We start from the raw sequence: 5,765 nt of genomic DNA on the forward strand, positions 1-5,765 counted from the left end.
ACGGGGCGGCCGGCGGCAGCGGGGGCGACTAGCAGCGGCGGACGCGGGCGTGGGCGCGGGCGCGGGAGTTGGCGCGAGGATAACCGCCAAGTGAGGGTTGGGGTAGGTTTTGCTCCCCAACCCTTACTTCTGAAGGTTGGGACATGGTTTGAGGGTTGGACCCTTAAAAAATTTAAGGGTTTGAGGGTTAAGGGGTTCTAGTCTACGCGATTTTTTGCTCGCAAACTGCAAAAAAGCAGTTATTTATAAGGGTTTGAGGGTTTGAGGGTTCTACTAGTAATGCTCTTAGCAGGTGAGACCCATTCTAATGGATGACACGTGGCATTCACAAATCACAGAACATCTACCCCACCCCCCACTTGAAATCAAGAGGGGAAGAGATTAGATGCTTTGTGATTAGATGCTAACCGTGAGACCTGGTCTCATATAATTTTTTTCCATACTGTATCTGTATACCGCATGTGTGTGTATCGCCTCTCACATATGGTGTACCGTGTGCGTGTGATCGTGGCGCCCTCCTGTAGAGATGGTGGCCCACGATCCCTAGTAGTGGAGCACCCATGATCTCCCTGGGCTGCCGTCATGTAAGTGTATATATGACCCAGCCTAGAGCATAATCGAATGCGATGAACAGTTCTCCCTAATCCTCTCGGTTTACATGGTATCAGACTCCCCCGACCAGCTCAATCCATTTGCGTCGGTCGCCGATCCTGCTTCCGCCGCCATGGACGATAACCCCGTCGTCTCTCCTCGCTCCTCTCAGCACGGCGTTGACAGCGTCCTCCACGCCGCTCCCTTGGTCGATGCACCACCACCACCACCACCACCTCCTGCCGACGCAACTGCCGTTGCTGCGGGCACGGCTGCACCACCACCTCCCGCTCTCCCTGCTCCGATGCGCCTTGCCCAACCTCCTTCTACACCACCTGCGCCCTCTGTCCCGTCCTCCATACTGCAGACGGTTGACATTTGCCTCCATGTTCCTGTCACCCTCGACCTCCTCGCCGGCAACTACACGCAGTGGCGTCGCCACTTCGACACCATCGTCGGCATGTTCGGCCTCCGCGACCACGTCGACTCCGCGGCCGTTCATCGTCACGGCGATCCAGAGTGGGATATGGCGGACCACGTCGTGGTGCACTGGCTCTACACCACCATCTCGCTAGAGCACCTCGACGCCGTCATGCAGCCGGACGACACCATGCTCACCGTCTGGGCAGCCGTCGACAGGATCTTCCATGACAACCAGCTCGCTCGTGTCGTCTACCTCGACACCGAGTACCATGCCGTTGTTCAGGGCGACATGACGGTCATGGCGTACTGCACCAAGCTCAAGTAGTTCACCGATCAGCTTCGGGACCTCGTGCAAACGGTGACCGAGCCGCAGCAGGTCTTCAACCTTCTCCGCGGCTTGAACCGGCAGTACCACTCCGCCATCCCGCACATCACTTCACAGGTCCTGCTCCTATCTTTCCTGCAGGTGCACTCCTTCCTCCTACTTGAAGAGCACCGCGCCGAGCAGTCTGCTCGCGAGCAGTCTGTGCACGCCCTCGTCGCGGGCCACGACAGTTCCTCGACGCCACCCGCGACCCTGCCAAGCAACACCAACCAGGGGCGCAGGCGCCAACGTCGCCGTGGACGCAGCAACAGCGGTTGCGGGCCTCCTTCGCCATCTCCTTCGGCTCCCCGTCCTCCGACGTACCCCGCGCCGGCGCCCGGTGGCAACTCATGGACTGGCCTAGTTCAGGTCCGGCCGATGGCCTGGCACGCGCCTGGTGCTGGCGGGCTCAGCCCATGGCCTGGCACGCCGCACTAGTAGGCCATGTTCGTGGCTCCGTCACCACCTCCGCCCCCGTCGTACGTCTACGGCGCTCCTCCTCCTGGGTATGTTGCCACCTCTCCTGGTTTCGGCAGCCCTGGAGTGAGCTTGTCCACGACTCCCCACCAAACCTGGGACATGGCCTCGCTGCAGGCCGCCCTCCGCAACGCCTCGACCGGCCCTTCATCCTCTGGGAGCGCACCGGAGTGGTACCTCGACTCTGGCGCTGCGTCCCACATGACCTCCTCGCCCGGTAATCTTCTCTCTGCTTGCCCATCCTCTACTAATGCTTGCATCATCATTGGCAGCGGCGAGCGCCTGCCCATCACCCATGTTGGTGCTGGCTCGCTGATCACCGGCACATCCCCTATTCCTCTTCACAATGTTCTCGTTCTCCCTCTCTTGTCAAAAATCTGCTTTCTGTTCGACAACTTTGTCGTGATTATCCCATCTCTATTGAATTTGACGCGAGTGGCTTTTCTGTTAAGGACCTTCGAACCAGGGTGGTAATTCTTCGATGTGATTCCGACGGTGACCTCTACCCTGTGGTGCGGCCCACACTCCCCTCCTCGTGCATCTTTGCCGGCGTCGCTATGACCGAGCTGTGGCACCAACGCCTTGGGCATCCCGGTGCTGCCTCGCTTCGCGCCATCGTTGATGATCTCCACCTAGAGTTCAGTCGCGAGCCGCTCGTCTGCCATGCCTGTCGCTTGGGCAAACACTCCAGACTCCCGTTTCAGTCATCTAGCACCACTAGATTTTTTCCCTTTCCATCTTTTACATCTTGATGTATGGATAGCTCCCATTGTAATCATCTCAGGCTATCAATTTTACTTAGTTGTGCTCGATGATTTCAGTCACTACATCTGGACATTTCCTCTGAAACACAAGTCTGAAACTCTCTCCGTCCTTACTGATTTCTTTGCATATGTTCAGACCAAGTTCTAGCTTCCCATCCTTGCACTTCAGACCGACAATGGGCGCGAGTTCGATAGCGCTGCCGTGCATGCCTTGCTTGCCCGCCATGGAACTCATTTCTGCCTCACCTGTCCGTACACGAGCCAGCAGAATGGGAAGGCTGAACACGTGCTTCGCACAATCAACAATGGGGTCCGCTCGCTGCTCTGCCATGCATCAATGCCGCCATGATTCTGGGCTGAGGCTCTGAACACCTCCACCTACCTCATCAACCGCCGGCCATGCCGCGCCTCGGCGCCTTGCACTCCGCATGAGCTTCTGCTTGGTGTCGCCCGGACTACTCCCAGTTGCGTGTCTTTGGGTGCTCGTGCTATCCGAATATCACTGCTACTACTCGCCACAAGCTTGAACCTCGGTCCATCGCCTCCGTCTTCCTCAGATATCCCTCCGATCATCGTGGTTTTCGCTGCTTTGATCCTGTCTTGCGCCGCATACTAACTTCCCGCCATGTACTCTTCCGTGAAACAGTGTTTCCCTTCTCAACGACACCACCTGCTCCTTCGCCCATGTCGCCTGCATCGCCCGCTTCGTCTCCTGTCTTGCAGGTCCCGCTCGTGATCAGGAGTCGTGTTGTGCCTGCACTTTTACCTGGCTCAAACGCGGGCGTTGGATCCTCATCAGACGCCTCAGCGTTGCCCGCTCCTAGTGCGCCCTCGACGCATTCAAGCTCCACCGTCGGCTCTTCCACGACCGGCTCATCTTCACCGCCCGATGCCCTTGCGTAGCACCAGCCTCGTCGCGCACTCCTCAACGGGCAGCTCGGCCTTGTCTTCGTCGAGCACTCATGTGTCCTCCTCCACTGGGTGTGCCGGCGTCTCCATCAATAGCACCGCGCCGCCGGCGCCGCGCGCACCGCCCATCGCGCCTCTGGCGCCCATGGTCACGCGGGCCCAACGCGGCATCTTTCGCCCCAACCCGCGCTACTACGACACGGCCACCGCCTCGACGTCTGCCTCGCTAACTGCTTCCTCGACGTCCTCGTCGGTCTCGCCGGTTCCCAGCTCCGTCTGTGCTACCGTTCGCGACCCGCACTGACTCGCCGCCATACAAGATGAGTATGACACACTCGTCCGCAACCGTACGTGGGAGCTAGTGTCGCGTCCCCCTGTGCTAACTTGATCATTGGGAAATGGATCTTCAAGCATAAAAACGACGCCAGCGGTTCCCTCACCCGCTACAAAGCATGTTGGGTTGTGCGTGGGTTCTATCAGCGCGCCGGCATCGACTATGGCAAAATGTTCTCCCCCGTCGTCAAGCCGGCGACAGTCCGCACGGTGCTCACCCTGGCCGCGTCGCATGGCTGGCCCGTGCACCAGCTCGACATGTCCAACGCCTTCCTCCATGGCACCTTGGAGGAGGAAGTCTACTGCCTGCAGCCTGCCGGCTTCGTCAACCCCGCCAAGCCAGAACACGTCTGCCGCCTCTCCAATTCCTTGTACGGGCTGAAGCAAGCACCTCATGCCTGGTTCCTTCGCTTCGCCGGCTTCATCCGCTCCATTGGCTTCATAGCCACGCGCTCGGACTCCTCGCTCTTCACCTTCCGGCACGGCGATGACACGGCGTTCCTCCTCCTCTACGTCGACGACATCGTGCTCACCGCGTCCTGGCAGGCCGTGCTCCACCGTGTCATCAAGCGTCTCACTGGCGAGTTCGCGATGAAGGACTTGGGCTCCCTCCACTTCTTCCTCGGGATCCACATTCACACCTCGGCTGGGTTCTTCCTGTCCCAGCACCAATATGCTGAAGAGCTCCTGGATCGTGCCGGCATGGACACTTGCCTCCCCTCGCCAACACCAATTGACACGAAGAGCAAGCTTCCCTCGGCCGACGGGCCGTACCGACCCGTCCGCCTACCGGAGCATCGCCGGCGCCCTACAATACCTCACCATCACGCGGCCCGAGATTGCCTACGCCGTCCAGCAGATATGCCTCCACATGCATGACCCGCGCGAGTGTCGTCTCGCGCTCGTCAAGCACGTGCTCCGGTATGTGCGTGGCACCTGCGCTCTCGGCCTTCATCTCCGCGCCTCGAGCACCCTGAACCTCCGCGCGTTCACCGACGCTGGCTGGGCCGGCTGCCCCGACACCCGCCGCTCTACGTCTGACTTTTGTGTCCCTCGGCGACGCACTCGTCTCCTGGTCCTCCAAGCGCCAAGCAACCGTCTCGCGGTCCAGTGCCGAGGCAGAATACCGCGGTGTCGCCAACGCCGTCGCTGAGTGCATCTAGCTCCGTCAGCTCCTTGGCGAGCTCTTCGCTTCGGTGACCAAGGCGACACTGGTGTACTGCGACAATGTGTCTGTTGTCTACTTGTCGGCCAACCCAGTGCATCATCGACGGACCAAGCACATGGAGCTGGACATCCTCTTCGTCCGCGACGTGTTCTTCACATCCCCACGCGTCAACAACTCGCCGACATCATGACCAAAGGACTGCCGTCGGACGTTTCCTCGGAGTTCCGATTCAGTCTTTGCATCGCCGCCGACGACATCACGACTGATGGGGGGTGTTAGACTATACTGTACTTGTATACCGCATGTGTGTGTGTATCGCCTCTGGCATACGGTGTAGCGCGTGCGTGTGATCGTGGCGCCCTCCTGCAGAGATGGTGGCGCACGATCCTAGTAGTGGATCACCCATGATCTCCCTGGCCATCCTGTAAGTGTATATATGACCCAGTTCTCCCTAATCCTCTCAGCTTACAATAACTTTTGCACGTACCTCACCCTATCCCTACTTGGTCGGCTTACTAATGCTACGTTTGTATCATTTCTTCTGCTTCTACCGTTAATTTGTTGTTGGACATCAGTGATGATCAGATAAGGGTTCGGTTTCTTCCTTGGTCTACTGTGTAATAAAATATAACTTTCTGCCGAGCACACTACAATGCAATATTCAACAATCAGAACTCATGTTTGATATTCCGAAAATTAAAAAAAAACTCTATTTGAATAAATGAATATGTTATGC

Source organism: Triticum dicoccoides, chromosome 6B, assembly GCF_002162155.2.
Source record: "Triticum dicoccoides isolate Atlit2015 ecotype Zavitan chromosome 6B, WEW_v2.0, whole genome shotgun sequence".
In the NCBI taxonomy this organism is placed as follows: domain Eukaryota; kingdom Viridiplantae; phylum Streptophyta; class Magnoliopsida; order Poales; family Poaceae; genus Triticum; species Triticum dicoccoides.